This window comes from Drosophila takahashii, chromosome 3R (genome assembly GCF_030179915.1).
Source record: "Drosophila takahashii strain IR98-3 E-12201 chromosome 3R, DtakHiC1v2, whole genome shotgun sequence".
Classification (NCBI taxonomy): Eukaryota; Metazoa; Arthropoda; class Insecta; order Diptera; family Drosophilidae; genus Drosophila; species Drosophila takahashii.
In genome coordinates this window covers 2798650-2820195 of record NC_091681.1, presented here as the reverse complement: position 1 = coordinate 2820195, position 21546 = coordinate 2798650, and the positions used below count along the sequence as shown (strand labels likewise).

Sequence of the window (21546 nt, the reverse complement as noted above, 5' to 3'; positions counted from 1 at the left end):
GCCGATTAGCCACTTAACCACGGTTGCCACTTTCACTCACTCACTTGCTCTTGCTCTAAACCTTTGAAAAAAATGCACTTGGTATGAGCAGTCGCCACCAGTGGGCCGCCTTATATACCCCCGCATGACGCCACCAAGCTGCAATCCCACCACTCCGCCGTTCAGCCACGGAGAGGCGCGAAAATTTTTGCAACTCCTTGCTCTCGATCGCCTCTCCTAGCAACCCACACAGCCACAATTTTCCGGACCTATTAGGAGCGCAGCATGTGGCTCAACCTCTCCCAAATGTTCCTAAGCCCAAATGTTGCTAGCAATCCGCAACGAACATGTTGCTAAGTTCGACGGTGCAGGTCTAAGCTAAGCCTTAGAATTTTAGGTACCTATCTGGTAAACGCGCCCTTACAATACGGAAAAGAAAGAAGTAATAAGATAATACCCAAACTTACAAAAAAAAAATGGTCAAAGTGCAAAATTTTTTTAAAATTAAATTAAACTGACGTCACTATTAAAAACAACAATTAAACTGCAGCAGTAAATGTTATCTGGTATTATTATTCAAATAATCCACGATAACAGTTAAAATTCTTGAATAAAAAAAGTTCGTCACAATACCCTACAAAAAGTTCGTCACGATACCCTACAAGATAGACTTGGAGCAAAAACGGTGTCACTCTCAAACGGCGCAAAAGAAAAAAACGCGAGGTACCAAAAACTGTTGATAAAGATCTATGTATACGTGCATATATTTGCCTTATTTTATTTTCCACTCATCTTTGCTCTGGCACTGGTGATACACAAGTAAATTGAATGGGTTTGCTAGTTTGCGCACCACATTTTTAGCGAAAATTACCTCACGAACAAATTACGGGACTTCTTATTAATATTACTGTAAATACATTGTCGACACGATAAGGGGAGACGACTACATTGATTTGGAATTTTTGTCGTGACGTCATATATGAGATTCGACGAGTTCGTCACATTACCCTACTCGTCAAATTACCCTACACTCCCCTATAGCTTTCCAATATTACGAAATATGGTGGTCGGGTGTGGAAGTAATGTGTCAAGACTCACATTCTGGCCATAGGTGGCACCAACTTTTAGCAAAAATTGAGATACATTTTTTAGACCAGAGTCTTCAATTATGCTGAAGGAACGATTATTCTTCACAGTCCATTCGGTTATGATTCGAGTGCAATTTTTTGTTGTTGTAGAATTAACTTCGACATCTGGTTGAAGAGGCCATAATGTAACATTTATGTTTTACCATATTCGATGTGGTTTTGTCATATTTATAAATATTTAAGCACACTTTACAAACAACGAAACTATTAATTTCAAGGCCATTACCATCCAAAATTTTTGCAAGAGTGTCCCATACTTTACTTCTGCCACGCTTAGTCGAATATTGAAATTGGCCACTTAGAAGCTTTGCCTTAGTAGAGGCGGTGTCGTACTGAGGAGGAGATGCTGAAGTCTGATTGCAAAGCAATATATTAATGATTTTGAACACATAATACATCCAAACACGATTTTTTGCGAGTAGATATTTACCAATACATACATACATAATTACTGTAGCTGGGACAAACACAAAAAAGTACGCCAAAGGTATTAATTTAACTTATAAAACAAATCAATCTTCTACGTGCGTATACTCAATTTACCATTACAAAAACTTACATTTTGCCAAGAATTAATATTGCACTCGATATTCTCATTATTAGACATATCCATTTCCCGATTTAGCTTCCGACAACTTTCACACTACTGCACTTTTTATACCCTTGCAGAGGGTATTACAATTTCAGTCAGATGTTTGCAACGCAGTGAAGGAGACTTTTCCGACCACATAAAGTACATATATTCTTGATCAGCACCAATAGCCGAGTCTATCTAGACATGTCCGTCTTTCCGTCTGTCTGTCTGTCCGTCTGTCCGTTTCTATGCGAACTAGTCTCTCAGTTTTAAAGCTATCGCGATGAAACTTTCCCGAAAGTCTTCTTTCTATTGCAGGTAGTACATATGTCGGAGCGAGCCGGGTCGGACCACTATATCTTAAGGCTCCCATAGGAATATTGAAACAAATATAAGAAATTTCATTGTAACTTTGTAGGAAGTAGGCGTTTTGATTCTTGACTACTTAAAAATAAAATTTAAATAAATAGAAACGCTGAGTCTGGAATCCCTGGAACTGCACCGAGTGAGCATTCTTTTATCTGCAAGGGTATATAAGCTTCGGCTGGCCGAAGGTAGCTTCCTTTCTTGTTTGATATCAGTTGACCTGCTGGACTTCCATCGTGGTCATCGCAAGCCGCTATAAAAAAACGGGTTCCGAAAGAATTGCCATAACTTCGTAAATTATTCATAATTTTTCAAGAACGAACGCTTGTTGTTTCGGTAAAAACATGTACTATCAATAAATAATAACTTCAGTGTCATAAAATAATTGCTACACACCTGAAAAAAAATCCAAAAAAAGGTATATAACCCCTTAAAATTGCTTTTGTTTTTTAAAATGCAAAAGCCCGATCAGAAAACTATTTATTAGTTGTCAAATGTTGAGTTGTCGACAAATTTTGGATTTGTAAAAAACAAAAACAAACAAGAAAGGAAGCTACCTTCGGCCAGCCGAAGCTTATATACCCTTGTAGATAAAAGAATACTCACTCGGTGCAGTTCCAGGGATTCCAGATTCAGCGTTTCGATTTATTTGAATTTTGTTTTTAAGTAGTCAAGAATCAAAACGCCTACTTCCTACAAAGTTACAATGAATTTTCTTATATTTGTTTGGGAGCCTTAAGATATAGTGGTCCGATCCGGCTGGCTCCGACATATGTACTACCTGCAATAGAAAGAAGACCTTCGGGAAAGTTTAATCGCGATAGCTTTAAAACTGAGAGACTAGTTCGCATAGAAACGGACAGACGGACAGACGGACAGACGGACAGACGGACATGGCTGGATAGACTCGGCTATTAGTGCTGATCAAGAATATATATACTTTATGTGGTCGGAAACGTCTCCTTCACTGCGTTGCAAACATCTGACTGAAATTATAATACCCTCTACAAGGGTATAAAAATGATTTGCTCTGCTATGTACACATACACGCACAAAATAAATATATCAAAAAAATGCGTATTTTACACACACAGCCATTAGATACATATGTATATGCGTGTGTACGTTTGTGTGTGTGCATTGCAGCTGACTAAGGAATTAAGACTCGCTCAAATTCAAATTCAAGATAATACTGATATCCTTTTGCTAAAAGAATACTTCAACATTTCAGAGTAAAAGGGTATATTGTATTCGTGCAAAAGTATGTAACAGCTAGAAGGAAGCGTTTCCGACCCCATAAAGTATATATATTCTTGATCAGGATCACTAGCCGAGTCGATCTAGCCATGTCCGTCTGTCTGTCTGTCTGTCCGTATGAACGCTGAGATCTCGGAAACTATAAAAACTAGAGGATTGGCATTTTGCATGCAGATTCTAGGTGTTTCTACGCAGCGCAAGTTTGTTTCAAAAAGGTGCCACGCCCCCTCTAACGCCTTCAAGCCCCCTCTAACGCCCACAGTTTTGAAGCTATTATGAAAATAGTTACTGATTTGTATTCGCTTCGTCAATACATATCGATTGGCCAAGTAAAAAATTGCCACGCCGACTCTAACGCCCACAAACCCAATAAACGCTTAAACCTGGCCAGCGCCTACATTTCCGCCTTTCATGACCAGTAGTATCAATATCTGGCGGTAGATGGCGCAATACAATATACACTAGCGCCATCTAAGAAATGGCATTCGAAAAAATCTGCCTTCTTTTCTGTGGTCACTCTAATTCACATTATGATAATGCAAATTTTAAATTATTTGAAATGGGGCGCGCATTTTGTCTCATTTTGCTCGTATACGTTTTTCACAAGTGCATTCGAGTGCGCTAGAGAGAGACGGAAGATGTGCTAGGCAGAATTGAAAGTTCTAGAAATCCTCTTCTAGAAAGAGATCCCTGGGTAAAAATCGAGCGGCGAAAAACATATAAGAAGGCATATTTCTATTAAGTTGTTTAGCTGAGTAACGGGTATCTAATAGTCGAGGCACTCGACTATAGCGTTCTCTCTTTTTTTTAATTCTTTATTTTGCCATTTCTCTGTTATAAATGTTAAAATGGTTTAAAAATGTGATGTTCATAATCTTATGGCATACCCGCAAATAACTGCATTTAAATTTCTTGGAGATTCAGCATCCTTAACCAAGTCCAAGTACACACACACGCACAAAAGAATATTCCCTTCAGTTCTGGCATCCCGTGTCGGTGACAATTCCTTAGGTCAAACGCTCGGCCACTGTCGACGTCAGCAGAGCAGTCGGTAGCAGAGCCGATATTTATATATTGCGATCTCTTTCCTTGTCTTATAATTTGCCCGCACTTGACGCTAGCAGTGACGAATTTCGGCCGGTCCGTCATTCTCTTGTTCGTCTTACAGTTATGTTCAGTTAGCAACTAAAATTTGGCCGGTAAAATTTGTGTGACAGAGCGACATGTGTATGCCCTTTCATTTTCGTTTTATAAATATAAATTGAATTTACTTCAAAAACACATTTAACTAATTAAGTTTATTATTTAAATTGATTTTATAATATTCCAAAAGTCGAATTGGTCCATAATATTTTTTAAATAATAAAATATTAAAATTTGTATCTTCATAAAAATGATACTGTGATTTTACTCAATAGAAAGGGTATACATAGGAGCATTGGCACGCGGCACAAGCGACAATGAATCAAAAGAAAAAGGGAATGCAAAATCATGACTGGCTGTATTTTTTGACTGTCAATCGAAGAGAACAACGTGCTAAAATTTTACAAGTGTTTACCAATTGCATTAAAAGTTAGGTAACTGGCATTTTAATTCATTTACATATGTTCAGTTTATATTCATTAAAATAACCGGTAGAAATATGTCCCGTTTGGTATTGTTTCTGGGTGTAAAAACTCTTGCAATATGTACATACATACATTTTCCGTGGCCAGCGCTAGAAATGTAAAAAGGTAAATATAAAAATATACAACTAAAACATATTTTTAAAACATATGTCTGTCTTTAATTTTTTCAGGATCCTTGGTTAAATATTCACCATACCTGGGAAAATTCATGAGGACGGCAATCTTACATAAATATCAAGAACAGAACTTTAAAGATTGTTACCATGTCTGAAGAATTCGCGGTCTTATTATGTTTATGACTTTATGAATGGCTGTATTGGTCAGAATTTTAAAAATTGTTACCATGGTCATTAATGGTTCCTCTAGGTCTGAAGAATTCGCGGTCTTATTATGGTGAAGAATTCATGAATGGCTGTATTGGTTAGAACTTTAAAAATTGTTACCATGTTCATTAATGGTTCCTCTAGGTCTGAAGTATTCGCGGTCTTATTATGTTGAAGAATTCATGTGTATAACTACAAATTGCAACCTTTAAAATTCCAATTCCAATTAAGCAACAGATATTTAACACATATATTTTCGATCACCAAATAAAAGTTATTTAATGATTTTTTCACTATGTCTTTTCATTAGAGTTATCTTGACTTTTATTTTTTCAGTCTAAAAATAACTGTTATTTTTATTATTTTATAACAGTTATTTTTAGACTTTTATTTTAAAAGTCATGAATAAAAGTTACGGAGGACTTTTATTTTTTCGGTAAAAAATAACTGTTATTCTCTGACTTTTATTTTAAAAGTCTGAAATAACAGTTACTTAATGACCAATTTCAAAAAAGTTACAAAAATGTAGGTCATTGTGGATCTGAATAGACCGCATTAGATTGGTTAAGTGACTTTTTTCTCCGAAAAATAACTGTTATTTTTGGTTCCTGGAAAAAAAACAAGGGGTATTATTATTAATTGTACGAAATGTAAGTAAAACAATTGAACACAAAATACAATTTATAAAATGAAAGAGACAATAAAAATTAAAAATAAATTTGTATGTTTCTTATTTTATATAATGCAAAAAAAGTATTTTTTTGTACATGAAATTGCTGATGACATTTTTAAAAAGTCATCCATGAAATCACCTATGACACAATGATGGATTTTCCTAAGTGACAACCTAATGGAATCATACGGGACATGTCCCCGGTTAAGGACATCTCAAGGGACAATTTCGTATAATGCCCTTGGTATATCCACGGGGACTTCGAAAAAATTTCGTTTGATTTGTACTGAGGGAAAAAGCGGAACTCCCAAACAATTTTCTCTATGTGGCGTCCTCGGTTCGTCCTGAGGTACAAATGACCTGTCCTCGGGTTTTCCCTTGATGATTACCGAGGGAAAAGTGACATCTGGAACTGAAGGGTTTCATTTACATTTCCCCAACATACTTACATAAGACATTTTGTAACCGATTTTTGTGAACTAAAATTCTAATCGCATTGATAATATTAAAAGAACATTAAATATTCAAACCAATTGATTCTCTTGATTTTTATTACATGTGCCTCATATTGTTTAAATAAATTCAAATGTTTAAACAATTTGATTCACGGCTTCCCTGCCCACCTGTCTTCCCTATTATTTATTAAATAAATGGAAACAAAAATACTGAAACAAAATATCAATGGTGAAATGCAAAAATATCGAATTGAAGATTCATTCTTAGGTAACTAATTAATTATCAAGAATTAACATCGTTACAAAGAGTAAACATAACTCGGTTTAAATAGTTTAAAAATTGCATCTTTAAAAAACAAAAAACTCAGGGCCAATTAACAAAGGAGAAAATGTAGAACGAGGTAGCAAGGCCAATATCAACAGGATTTGTTTTAAGGGACCGATGAAATAAAATTAAGCCTAAAATTATCCTATCTCTGGCATTCATTTTTTTAAAATAAGAATTTGAAACATTAATTTTTCTTTAACTGTCGAAGAATAAACATCCCATCCATTTTGAAGCGGTTGTAACATTTCAAGGCGAACTTAAAATAAAACAAGAGAGAACGCTATAGTCGGGTTCGTGTCCCGACTATCTAATAGTCGTCACTCGGCTAAAGGGAGTGCGAGGGAGATGGATATAGAACATTTTATTTGATTGCGTATAACTTTTTAATGAATGGTCCGATTTGAAAAATTCGATAAGTATAAATATACACAACAAAACTGCATTTATACTTCTCGGAAATCTTTAAAGGTGTGGGCGCCAGACACATTTTAAAATCGTTAGTGGCCGATTGTGGGCGTTAGAGGGGGCGTGGCGCTCGGCTGAAATAAACTTGCGCTGCGTAGGAAGCCCAAGAATTTGTGTGCGGAAATCTCAACCTTCTAGCCTTTGTAGTTTCCGAGATCTCAGCGTTCATACAGACAGACAGACGGACAGACAGACGGACAGACGGACATGGCTAGATAGACTCGGCTAGTGATCCTGATCAAGAATATATATAGTTTATAGGGTCGGAAACGCTTCCTTCTACCTGTTACATACTTTTGCACGAATCTTATATGCCCTTTTACTCTACGAGTAACGGGTATAAATATTCCATTAAATTTCCTAAATCTTAATCAAAATTATTATATTAGTTGTTGGAGAGCTATGTAAAACTTTAAGCAATTTTTTTAAGAAAACAAGTTTTTTTTAAATTAATTTAATTTAATTAAATTAATTAAATTAATGCTTTTAAATGCGATTTTTTAGTATCGAGGTTTAGAAGAACATTTTAGAATCGGAATATCAATTAAAATGTTATGAGAAAAAAAAAAAACAGCCGCTAGATGGTGCCAGTAGCTTTGACGACTGCTTATCTCCATCTCCGCAGCACTCCTTTTAGCTGAGTAACGTGTATCTGATAGTCAAAGTACTTGACCATAGCGTTCTCTCTTGTTAATCCAAGATTTTTTACGAATTTAGTAGATGAGTATCAAAACCGTACCGGTACCAGCAATACGACAATCGTTTCGAAATAAAATTTGTATTTTGGAATCGGTTCCGGTTTACTATTAGGAATAGGTTTATTTCAGTCATCGGTTCCCATTCCCTGGTTCCAATTATTCCCTGGTTAGAAATATTCTTCCGATGTTAACGTTATAAGGTAATTTAGGTAATATGCTTAACATTTTAAAAGACCTATCTTTTGAACTATAACGAAATAGTTTTTTGTTTTAATTTTCTATTCTTACTTCATGACTGAATTTATTAATTGTCTTTCCTTATTGTTAAATCAGGGAACGAAAATAACTGTTATTGTAAATTTTTCATACAAAAAAATCACGCACTTAGAAGGGTCCTAAAAATTTTTTAAATACACCACAATTTTTATTAGCCATTGTAGTTTACAAATCCGTAATGATTTTTATTTTTTGATTTTTATAAAAAAACTCAAAAAATAACTGTTATTTTCTGATTTTTATGAATAACAGTTATTCCCTTGACAATTTTGAAAAAATGAAATAATTAAAAAAAACATGATACCCGTGCTTTTTATAACTTACTAAAAATTTGTTAAAAAAGGCAACCGCGCATATTTTATACCTATATTTTTTTAAAATTTTGTTTACCCACAAAATCGCCATAAATCAAGTTTGAGTTTTATTTTTGATCACGACGAATAACTGTTATTTGTCAACTTTTATTATAAAACTCAAAAAATAACAGTTATTCTTTGAGTTTTACTTTACAAATCAGAAAATAACTGTTAAAGTGTGATTTTTAAAATAAAACTTATAACAGTTACGTTCCCTGTGTTAAATACTTGTTCTTAAAAAATCCGCGTTATCAAATTTTTGTACTGTTATTCCTAACGGCAAATTGACCCGTTTTTCTAAAATTAACTGCATCGATCTCTCGCTTACAGCTGCGTATGTGAGCGCAACCAATACCGCGACAATAACCTATAGTTGTACCAACTTACATAAGTATGAAAAGTAAAAAAACAAAAAGAGAGAACGCTATAGTCGGGTTGGTGTCCCGACTATCTAATACCCGTCACTCGGCTAAAGGGAGTGCGAGAGAGATAGATATATACACCAATTGTATATGATATTGATTGCGTATAACTTTTTAATAAATGATCCGATTTGAAAAATGTCTGCTACATTTCGATAGGTATAAATATACACAAAAATATTGCATTTATACTTCTCTGAAATCTTTAAAGATGTTGGCGGCAGACACATTTTAAAATCGTTAGTCGGCGGTTGTGGGCGTTAGAGGAAGCGTGGCACTCGGCTGAAATGAACTTGCGCTGCGTAGGAAGCCCAAGAATATGTGTGGGAAATCTCAACCTTCCAGCTTTTGTAGTTCCTCAGCGTTAATACGGACAGACAGACGGACAGACTGACATGGCTAGATCGACTCGGCTAGTGACCCTGATCAAGAATATATATATACTTTATGGGGTCAGAAACGCTTCCTTCTAGCTGTTACATACTCATACCCTTTTACTCTACGAGTAACGGGTATAATGACAGAAAATTCCTTTTAACTTCAATTGGTAATTTTTAAGTCTCTTACTTTCAGTGTTTTCCCATCATGTTCGAAGCCGTTCAGCCGCTAGGCCCACTAAATATTCTCACCCCACTTTCCCTTAATAAATCTAAAAATTATGGAATACCTGTAGTTATCAATTACCTCAAACGCAGTAAATGAGATCTTGATCACTAAACGAGTCGATATATCCTTTCCCGTTTTACGTGTCTTTTTCAATACCGAGTTCAGTTTAATTTTACACTACCGCAGTCATCATAAAACAGATCAAGTTTGAAAAGTTTTAATTAGTGAAATAAGCTAAGATATTAAAACTTAATCTTACCAGAGTTAACATCATTGAAAAGAAAAGGAAAAAACTAAATATAATGGTAGTTTATTTTGACGTTTATATAAAATTTACTTTTTGTATTTTGAAACATTTTTTACCTGTTTTAACAATAACAAAAAAACCATTCGTATGTACTTGAGACTTTATTTTATCTTCACTATTCCTTTCTCACTTATCAATCCGTTACTTCCTTAGCTTTTTGAAAGGTGGAGTATTAATTGCTCAATGGCTTCCTTTATCTTTATGTGAAAACTTTATAACGCTTGTTCTGCTTTCGTTCGGTGTAATATTTTGAGAGAAGAAACTAGCCCCTAGCCAACAAAGAATTTTTTGTTTTGAGGCGATTGGGCATTATATTAAGTATTCGGTCTTATGTTGTCTTTAGCTCGTGGTCTTGTATTGCATGGACGTAGGTTTCCTTTTTCCTGGGTTTCGGTAAGTCCATGTAAGTTTAAGTCTTTGAATTCAGAAGCAAGGAGTTAACCTATTTTTTGTATTGTAACGACTGACATGCCGGATTTTCTGTGCTGCCTTGATCGACAGTTTTACTTAAGTCAGCTTTGATTGTGGCATCCTCACAAATTCTCATGGATTTCCTATTTAAAGAACAGTCCTGCTGAGTACACACGCCAGTTGCCAAATTCTCGAGTCGTCCTCGCAGTTGGCGGAGTAAATAATTTTGCTTAACACGAACGTTGGGTGGGGGGGATAACATAACGTTCTGACTTTGTTCAGTTCCATCAATTCCCTGTGCCGCCAATCGTTCGAGTTCTTTTAGCAGGCAGTCCCTTTCGAAGGACAAAGCTGAGGTTACCTGGCGTAGTCCAAACTGAATCTTCGCATAATGGGAAGAGATTTTGAAAAGCGATTCTTGCAGCTGCTCCACGTCTTTTTCGAGCTGGCACTCGTAAGGGGTCAAGCACCGGCTGACCATGCGGCCGTCCGAGTCCAGCTCTGTGTAAAGGCGTTCCTTTTCACGCTTACTTAAACTATGAATTGTCTGACCATCATCCTCTTTATCTTCAATATTACTCATACTGACTTTAGGTTTCCTTCCAAAAGAATAATAATTAAAATAAAGAATTCAATGTTACTTTTAATGTGACATTAACAGCACAGAGGTGTCTGAAGCTAAGATCTTTTTAAGCAAACTGTTGACTGAAATCATTGTGTAAGCTAGACTCTAAAAACTTTTGTTGAAATAAAGTTTGTAAATCGTTTAAATTGATTTAGATCGACCACACGTATTTTTCGTTTTGCCCAACTAAAATGTATAGCGAGCAATATTTTTCGGTCTTTTCGTTGTTTTTATAAAAACTACTTTAAATTTTCATGGCGCTCCCGCTCTGTTTTACACTATACCGTTAACAGCGAAAGTAAGTTTCGGACTGTTATTACCCCAGTATTGGGGCTAAACTAGTTTAGAAACTATACTTTGCAACGTTCCTCGAAAACTTTGCAATTTACTTCAAAATTATGTAGGAAAAAGTTATAGCCAAAAGAACAGTCATTAAAAAGTTATGTGCAATCAATGAAATTGTATATATCCATCTCCCTCGCACTTCCTTTAGCCGAGTGAAGGGACACCAACCCGACAATAGCGTTCACTCTTGCCTTTCTTGTAGATTAACATCTTGAGATCATACAAAAAAAGTTTTAAGTCAATCGGAAAAAAACGTTAGAAGTTCGGCTAAACTTAATATGTAAAATTTTCAAAAAAAAACAATTTTTTTTAGCGGTTTAATAAAATACTTAAAGTTAAAAAATAAAAAATTAAACTTAGCAGTGGGCGGGTTTTTTCTATTCTCAAACGAAATGTAAGAGACTGCTAGTATTTTTAAACGAAATGTAAAAGCAGAATGGAAATTCGTCAATTTTTGGTACAGTGAACACCACAAAACTCCTTTTTCAAAGTGCTCTATGTGTGTTTTAGATGTGAGTGCGTTTTTCTCGAAACCACGTTTTGAAAGTATGTGTTCATCGGCACTTCTAAACGGTTCAACCGATCGCTTTCAAACTTATCGCACATTTTTCTGCATAAAAAACCCCGCCACCTGGGAAGATTTTTTTTTCATATTTCAATATTTTTTTAAAGCCCAAAATCGATTCAGCTGAAGAACGCTTTTTTGACTTTTGAAGACCGAAAAAACTGAAAATCAAGCTTCCCAGGTTGCCGGTTTTTTCTATTCTTAAACAAAATGTAAAAACAAAATGGAAATCCGATCATTTTTGGAGGAGATACAGTGAACACCGAAAGACGCCTTTTTTTAGCGTTTCAGCAATCGCTTTTCCACCAGTATATAAGGCGATAGTATAGGCAACTTTTTCATCTCAACGCTACAACTAGCGGCGGGGCTAAGGCACTTGTAGCCCAGTCCCCTTTTACAAATGAGGGATTCGATTCAGTATGGGCAGTGCTTCGAGACTGTTTCGAAAATAAGAGTCTGCAAGTAAACAGCCAACTCAAACTCCATTTTAATTTGGGTTTCGTAAGCTCCGAATTTGGCCAGGCTCTGAAAGACCTACAGAGCTCAATCTCAGAGTGTTTGATAGCGCTAGCTCATTCCAACATTTCCACAGAGAACTTGGGCTGTCTCCTGGAATTCCTGTGCGCCAGTAGATTACCAAAACTGACCCTCTCTTTATGGGAGCAGTTCCTTTCATCCAAATCCGACATTCCGATCTGGGATGAAATGAACACGTTTCTTAGCGAACGATACCGAACGCTAGAGGCGATTAAAACGAAGCCCAACCACAGCAATCACTCTAACTCTAAGAGTCAGAGCCAAAAAGCTCAACTCCTTCGAAGATAAGATCTACGCTCAAAGAGAGTCATCCAGTGCGCTTATGCCAGCGTTTTCTCTAAATGTGGGTCAACTTCCACAATTAGTTCTTCTGCAAGCCCACAAAATCCAGCTGTACAGGGGGCCACCAAAAGTTCAGAAAATCCGCCCAGTGTGCAGAGTTATTTCGCAACCGGTGCTAGAGCGCTACCGTCTTACCCAATTCCACGAGATGCGCTGATTGATTTACCTGCCATTCCCCTGGCTGATCCAACATTTTTAGAGAGTTCCCGGATAGATGTTCTGATCGAGGCCGACAATTTACGGTCTGTGTTGCTATGCGGCATGCTCACAACATTTGCGGCTCTCTCTAAGGTCAGGAAACTATTTTCGGCTGTGTGCTTACCGGCCTAGTTTACAGAACATCTAGTCAACTCGCGTAGCAGCTTTCACGACCCAGATATCCGAATCGAGTGACAGGGTCTTTGAAAAACATCTCACTGAGTTTTGAAAGGTGGAGAGCACGGACGTCTGTCCGTTTCTATGCGAACTAGTCTCTCAGTTTTAAAGCTATCGCGATGAAACTTTCCCGAAAGTCTTCTTTCCATTGCAGGTAGTACATATGTCGGAGCGAGCCGGATCGGACCACTATATCTTAAGGCTTCCATAGGAATATTCAAACAAATATAAGAAAATTCATTGTAACTTTGTAGGAAGTAGGCGTTTTGATTCTTGACTACTTGTTTTTATCTTACTTTAACTTGTAACAATGTCTGCTTGCTGTGTTGTTGGTTGCCAATTTACTGGCAAAATCACTTCTCGTCAGCCGATTGTTAATTGCTGGTTATGTGAGAACATTGCGCACGCTAAATGTGTTGACTTTGGGCATAGTGCGGCCCAAATTACGGATCGTACTAGGTCTAATGCCAACCTGGACTGGACGTGCCCTACATGCCTACATATCAAAATTGATATTAGATCATTTATGAGGCAAATGGAGCTTGACTTCCAGGCCTTACGTGCTGGATTTACGGACTTATTAAGTCGGTTTAATGTTTGCGATTCAAACTTTAAAGGTCGTATTCTTCTTAACCAAATATCATTAAATATAAATCGTAGTCCTACACTGCCTAATATCTCTCTACATGTTCCAGATATCTCGAGCAACCTCTCTCTTCCCAGCCCCACTGCAAGTTATATGTCGTGCGATGAGGACGATCCCAATGGGAGCGAGTCATCAATGACTGATCTCAGGGTGCAATCCCTGCCAGATACTGCCAATCGGTCACCGGCTGTTGCCACTTCGGGGGCTCTGCCGCACCTCGTACTTCCCTTAGATAATACCCTTGAACCTCCTCCTGTTCCACTTTCTAGCATGATCCCTAGGAAGAATAGTAATAACCCAGCTCTCTCTTCTCCGGTACCACTCACTCTCATGGTACCTAGGAAGTCTATTTTTGTGTCAAAATTGAATGCAGCACTCACAGTTAATAATGTGATGCATCATATTGTCTCAAAACTCTCCCTTCCCAATCAAAAAGGTATTGACATCACTAAATTTAATTTTAAACAATTAAGAGATTATTCTTCATTTAAAATACTTGTTCCGGATGAACTGTTCTCCAAACTTCTTGACCCTAATTTTTGGCCTGCTGATATAATTGTTCAAGAATATATAAAAAAAAAAATAGTTCGCTTCCCACCACTTCCTTGTCAGCGCCCAGCTCTGCTTCAAATTCAAAAAACTAAATTTCATAATCCACTATCAAAATGTACGGGGGCTTCTTAGTAAACTCTCAACGCTTTATAAAAACAGCTCAATTTTTGAAGCCAATGTTATTGTATTCACTGAGACCTGGCTTAACACATCTGTACACGATAGTGAGATTTTGTCAAATAACTTTTTTCTTTATCGGAACGATCGTCATACCCGTCGAGGTGGAGGCGATCTTATTGGAGTCAAATCCGATTTAACTTCTGAGCTTGTTGATATTTCTGGTTCATCAGGTATTGAATTTATTTGCGTAAAACTATCTTTCTTTATCTATATATCGCACCTGTCCGCCATACAGTCTATCTCCTTGTTGCTTGCTGTAGCGAGCGAAGTACTTGAAATATTATTTTACTTATTTACTTCATTAAATATATATGTTCATATATATACACATATTTATGCACACTTAATAATCTCAACATTTGGTTGACAACGGCCTGCATAGCGGCCATGCTAAAATGCTGACTATGCATTCCCACGGTGCCGGCTGGCTCTCGCTCACTAACACATCGAGCCAGCCGTCTCGGGGCATTTATGTGTGTACGTGAATATCCCACCTGGAAAATTCCTCTGGAAAATAACATATTTTCAAGAGGTTTCTCCATACAAGCGGAAGGGACAAAACCTCATTCACCCCTTACATTTCTTCCATCTCTGGTTTCAAAATACACGGGGGTGACACAAAAAGTAAGGGGGAAATGAGGTTTCTATCTGGATCTCTGGCAGAAGAATGCAGGACAAAATCCACTGGTTTTTCGACTTCCCGCATTATAGATTTTCCACACGTACCCAGTTATGGTTTTCCTCCACTTGCAATATCTGCTTTTCTACACCCTCCCAGTTTTGGTTTTTCCAGACCCTCGCAGTTTTGGTTTTGCACTGCTTTGCAGTATCTGATTTTCCACAATAAAAATCATTTTTTTTGTAATATTTGTTTGTGTATTTATTAATAATATTTACAATCGAAGCATGGAACTAAACATTTTTAATGCCTGAAGCATTCTCGGGTTTTGCTTGTCCGAATGCAGTTCTTAGGTATCCATTTCTTGTCTGTCTTCTGAAAATATCAAAAATAATTAAGATATGAATGTAAGACCAGGAATAATAATAAGAGTAATTACCATTATTAGGTCTCCGCACAAATTAAAGGATCTCTCCAGAAATCATGCCTGGTTTGCCATGGTCGATCATTCACCCTCTCTCTGTTCAGTTGTTTTATGTCGGGTATCTATATCAAAAACTATGAGAAGAAAAAATAAAATATGACAAACGCAGGCGCAACACTTCTGGTCCCAAGAAGTCTCAATTGGCCTGGCTGAAATAAATGAAATATTTTGATTAAGTTAAATAACTAAGTTAGTACTGAAGTACTATTTATACAATCATTTATTGAACACCTCACACCACTGGTAAAGATTAAAAACATTTCAAGTGTCACTGAAATGCAGAATTTGTGTTGAAGATAGCATCTGGAGGCTTATATTTATTAATGGCGAAAATATCTGTGGTACTAACCCCTGTAACGCTGAAATAAAGATTATTAAAAGGCAAAATTTATTTTATCGCTCACCTTTTTATTGTTTTTTAAATTAAAATTAACTATTTTCACTTTTTCCAACAAATTTTAAATTGATGTGACCCTGAATCATATATTTGATCAATCCAACATGTAAGTTAAGGTCACACGCGAATAAATCTTTCGTTTTAACAATATTTTTCAAGGACCGTAATCATTAAAGGTTACGTATATTATAGGTATATTAGCCATTTTTCGTGTTATCATAGCACCAACACGATTTTAGCAACACTTAAAAATGGCTTAGGCCACTATCTGACGATAAAAATTTTTTATTTCACAGAAAATGTTTAAAAATGTAAAAAACAATAATAGTTTTCTTTGTAATTTAATGTAATTCCTTGATAAATGTAATCAAATATTTTAATCGTCTTACCGTGGCTTTTTTCTATAATTTTGTTTAATTCATTCATAACATTCATTCTCTGATCAGCGCTCGTGCCGACCAGACGTACTTTTTCGCTATGTCTTCTAATGCGTGCGCGGAGTGCAAAGCTGAAGTCACAGCGGCACAGCTTCGCGGTTTTGATGCAGTTCGTTGTTCCTCTCTCTGTCGCCGCAAGTTCCACACCGCTTGTGTTGATTTGCCAGAGGATGCAATCAAACTTTTAACTACCATGCCTAATCTTATTTGGCAGTGCGACAGTTGTGTTGTGAGCAATGACTCGCATTCCAAGACGGATGAAATTATGAAAGAACTCAGTGATCTTAAAAATCTTTATTCAACTTTAAATGCAAAATTTCTGAAAGCCTTCCCTGAACATTCTATGACAAGTGTGAAAACCAATCAGCGGAGGGTGGATAAGCCTCTTATCCCAGCGCCAGTTGCATCAACATCCGATCAAGTTAACCCTTCTTCAAACCACGATCCCGTTGTACCAACGAAAGTGGTGGAAAAGAAGCGCAACAAGAATCGCAAGAACAACAACAAGAGCAAGAGGCACGTTATTGGTTTGGCTCCTTCTTGTGCTCTATTCGAAGCTCTACCAAGCAAACGTTTTCTGCACATCGGCAAATTTCCAGTAAACACACAGCCAGAGGCGCTGTGTAAATATGTTGCGGAAAAGCTGAGCGTTAATGAAAAATTAATTATCTGCAATTCTTTAACTAAAAAAGACGTGGATATTAATACGTTAGCCTTCATCAATTTCAAACTTGGAGTACCGGAGCAGCATTACCAAACGGTTTTCAGTAATGAATTTTGGCCACAATCAGTAAAAGTGAGCCAGTTCATTTATAGAGAGAGATCCAAACCCCCCTTGGATTCTACGGTTGTGAATTTCTTAGAAGGAGGACCGTTGCGTAATTCGACTCCCTCTAAAGGTGAATCAAAAAACCCCCAATAGTAGACGTCACTGACATTGACGTCACTTTCGGCCTGTTCTTGGATCCTATTGCTCTTCGTTTCGCTTTACTGCCCTATTCACAACAACAACATCAGCGGTCGGCTTTTTCCCCGGCTGCCCATTTATTTTCTGGACCAGATGTCATCAAGCTCAGTTTCGACTTAAGAGAAACAGTTCATCGTGAGCTGCTTCAGCTTCTTCGGTTTCTAGTTACTATAGTTACTCTCCCTAACTGCGCTCTCTCTGGATTGGCGCTCTCTGTTCATCATTCTACGCTCCTGCATTCGCCGTTTGCCTTTGGCAATATTGCTCGCCGCACTCTGCCTACACTCGCTCTGTCTCCGCTTTCTGCTGTTTCGTCGCAGGCGCTTACATTAGGATGGAATGGAATCTTCGAAAATATGCTCTCTGCTTATTCGCCGCTGGAGTTAAATCAACATCGGATGCTGCTATCTTCAAATTCGGATTCTAATGAGCTCAGCGCGTCTCGTGGGATGGCGCTCTCTTTTCCGAGTAGTCTGATACTCTCTTCACTGTGCTCTTCGCCGCCTCTCTCTTTTGATGTTATTTCTTCTGCGCTCTTTGGATGGCCCTCACAGAATAGGCAAGCGTCCGAAAGAAAATCATTCACACATGCCTGCACTTCCATTCCTAGGAACATTGATCTTAACCTGCCTATAAAAATACGTACGGATACGTTGCGCAAGGTACTTCATAGTACTTATGATCTGGCAAGGCCGACATCTAATCTGGATGTTGAGAGTGTCTCTTCAATAACATGCGTCGACTGGCAACCTGCTAGTGGCTTGTCTGCTGTAAATTCAAACAGCCATCATTCAGCAAATAATGGCCTGAAAATATACTTCCAAAATATATCCGGAATGAGAACTAAAACGCAATCTGTCTTTATGAATACTTCCAACAGTGATTATGACATAATCATACTGGTTGAAACTTGGTTAAATTCTAACTTTAGTTCGAATGAATTCTTTGATCCTAAAATATTTCAAGTATTTCGTAAAGATAGAGATTTCGGGAGAATGCAGTGCGAAAGAGGAGGTGGCGTTATAGTGGCTGTTAGCCGTAAATTCTGTTGTATGGCAATTCGACTCCTTAATGATGACTCGCTTCTGGACCAGTTGGCGGTGACGGTGTCTGGCTCATACGGGAAGATATCGATTGTGGCTTCCTACATTCCTCCGGGCAGTGATTCGGGACTTTACCAGGCTCACCTAGACAACATTTCGAACATCCATGCCAGCTTGGTGGACTCTGATGGCATATGTGTGGCAGGAGACTTCAACCTCAGCTCTGTTTGCTGGACCTGTGACCCACAAGCAGCTGCTATGGTGCCCGGAAACGTGCATCATTCACATGAAATAATTGTCATTGATGACTGTTTTAGTATGGGCCTCACCCAAATTAATAATATTTTCAATGATTTGCATAAGATTCTTGATTTAATTTTCATTAATTCCATTGTCCATTCTAACGTAACTCTTGCTGATTTTCCCATTTCAAATTGTGTTGTCCATCACAAACCCTTGTGCTTTAACATTGAATTTTATAGCTTTCTGCCATTTATTTATTCTAATCCTAGATACATATTTGATCCCTCTAGTTTGAGTTCCCTAAGGGATTGCCTGTTATCTCTGAATTGGTGTGCCTTACTATCGAGCCCCTGCATTGAAACTAATTATAAAACTTTTCTTTCAACTATAAGAAATACCCTTGACAGCATAGTCCGTTCCAGGGTACGGGGTTCCTACAGGCTTCCCTGGTATACGCAAGGACTGCAAAAATACAAAAACCTTAGGAACAAATATTACAAGAAATTTTCTAAAACACATAACCCAGCAGATGGTGAAAGATACAGGCAGCATAAACGGGAGTTTGAGTTTCTCAATAAATTTCTTTATAACCAATACATTTGTGAAGTTGAGCATAGCTTAAAGGACAACCCCAAGGCGTTTTGGCGCTTTGTTAATTCTAAGAAATCTCATTCGTCTATACCTTCAACTATGTCTTATGGTGATATTGTAGCTTCCACTGAGGCCGATATCGCCAATTTGTTTGCTGCATGTTTTTCCTCAAACATTGAACCCTCCTATGATTGGTATGATCAAGAAACTTTAAATTCAATTCCAGAAATTTGCAGCATTGGAAGTCTGGACATATCGTATGATGACATTTCTGAAGCAATCAGTGATTTCGATGATTCCCCAAGGCTAGACTTTGATGGAATATCTTCATTCTTCCTTAAGAATTGCATTGGCAGTCTGTACCTACCTCTGCAGATCTTGTTTTCCTCTTCTTTATCTCAGGGTAGATTCCCAACTAGATGGAAAATTTCGAGAGTTATGCCGGTCCATAAAGGAGGAAGTAAATTTGATATTTCGAATTATAGGCCGATTGCTAAAATCGGTAACATTGCTAAATTGTTCGAAAGAATCATTTTCAAAAAATTATCTTTCTTTATAAGATCTTATATAGAACCAAACCAACATGGCTTCATGCCTGGTCGATCTACGACGACCAACTTGGCCATTTTTACGAGGCACTGTGTTCATGCATTTGAGGATCACTCACAGATGGACACGATTTACACAGATTTTGCCAAAGCTTTTGACAAGGTGTGTCACTCTGCCCTTAAGGCTAAACTTTCTAAACTAGGCTTTCACTCCTCATTTCTTAATTGGATAGCATCGTATTTAGATAACCGACGCTATCATGTTGAAATAGGTGGTGCATTATCCCATCCCTATAAAGCGACATCAGGACTTCCTCAGGGTAGCTCTCTTGGCCCTTTACTTTTTATTATTTTTATAAATGACATTTGTGCATGTTTCAAATTTTCTAACTTCCTTCTTTATGCAGACGATCTTAAAATTTATAGGACTGTCAGTACTGTAAATGATTCGATATTGCTTCAATCAGACCTAGATAATATCGGTAGTTGGTGTTCCAAGAATAATTTGCCTTTAAACCTTCACAAATGCCACATCGTTCGTTATTCGAAATGTCCTGTAACCATCCCATCCACTTATCTCATCAATAACCACCCTCTCTCTGTTTTACATGAAATAGTTGATCTGGGGGTATTATTTGATGATAAATTTCTGTTTAATGAACATTTGAATTTTATATTACCAAAAGCATATGCAATGTTCGGCTTTGTGAAGCGAAACAAGGTCTTATTCAAAGATCCGTATTCCAGATTATCTGTATACTCAGCGTTTGTCCGTTCCAGGGTCGAATATGCATCCTTTATTTGGAATCCCTCAGGAAGTGTCCAGATCAATAGGATTGAGAGGTTGCAGAAAAAGTTTTTAAAGTTTGCATTGCAATCCTTGCATTTTACTGAACCGGCTCCGCCCTATGCTAGTCAGTGCTCCCTGCTTCACACTTGTTCCTTGAAGGATCGCCGTGCAATTGCAGGCCTTCTTTTCCTTAACGATCTACTGGTAGGTAATATTGATTGTCCTTGCCTGTTGGGATGCATTAATTTTAATGCTCCTGCCAGGAATCTTCGTACCTTGTTACCATTTCTGGAACGTGCTGTCAGGACAAATTATGCTCGCAATGAGCCATTACTAAGGGCTCTTAGAATGTTTAATTCCTTACCTACAAGCATTAGATTCAGCTGGGGGGCCAAGAAGGAATTGTTAAGGCAAAACCTTAGGGAATATTTTTTAATTAATATTCAATAATAGATTTAAGTTAATCAATTGTAGTAAGATGTAGCCAGATAAGGATTTATCCATTGGCGATATAGATAAATAAATAAATAAATAAATAATTTCTATAATTTTGTTTAATCCCACATTCATTCTTATGATTATTTGTAAAAATTTTTAGTAAAATAAATCAATATTATGATTATAGACATTATGATAATAGTTATGTAGTTTAATTTTTTGATTACCAATTATTAATATTTTTCTACGAATTTTAAAATTACTAAAAATTTAAACTAAATGTGAGAACAAGTCTTTTGGTTTTGGGGTAAATCATCGGATTTTTTAGGATATTATAAGTTGGTGATTTTTTTGTTAAAAAATATTATAATCGTAGTGCCACAGAAATCACACAGCGCATAAGTGGCCTGACATTGATGCTACTCAGAAACCCACCCCCATTTAACGCTCAGAAATTATCTATCACCACACCGCCGCCTGCAAAAGGGAACAGGATTTCAAGAACACTAAAAACCAGCTTCTCACTTTCTCGAGGGGCAATCACAAGCAT

At 37.1% G+C, this 21546-nt stretch overlaps 1 protein-coding gene across 4 annotated transcripts in view; it reads left to right on the top strand.

Annotated features, from left to right (window-relative positions):
* The window catches only part of AGO3 (Argonaute 3), a 312574-nt gene that overhangs the window by 200679 nt on the left and 90349 nt on the right, over window positions 1-21546 (top strand). The gene's annotated exons all lie outside the window — the stretch shown is intronic.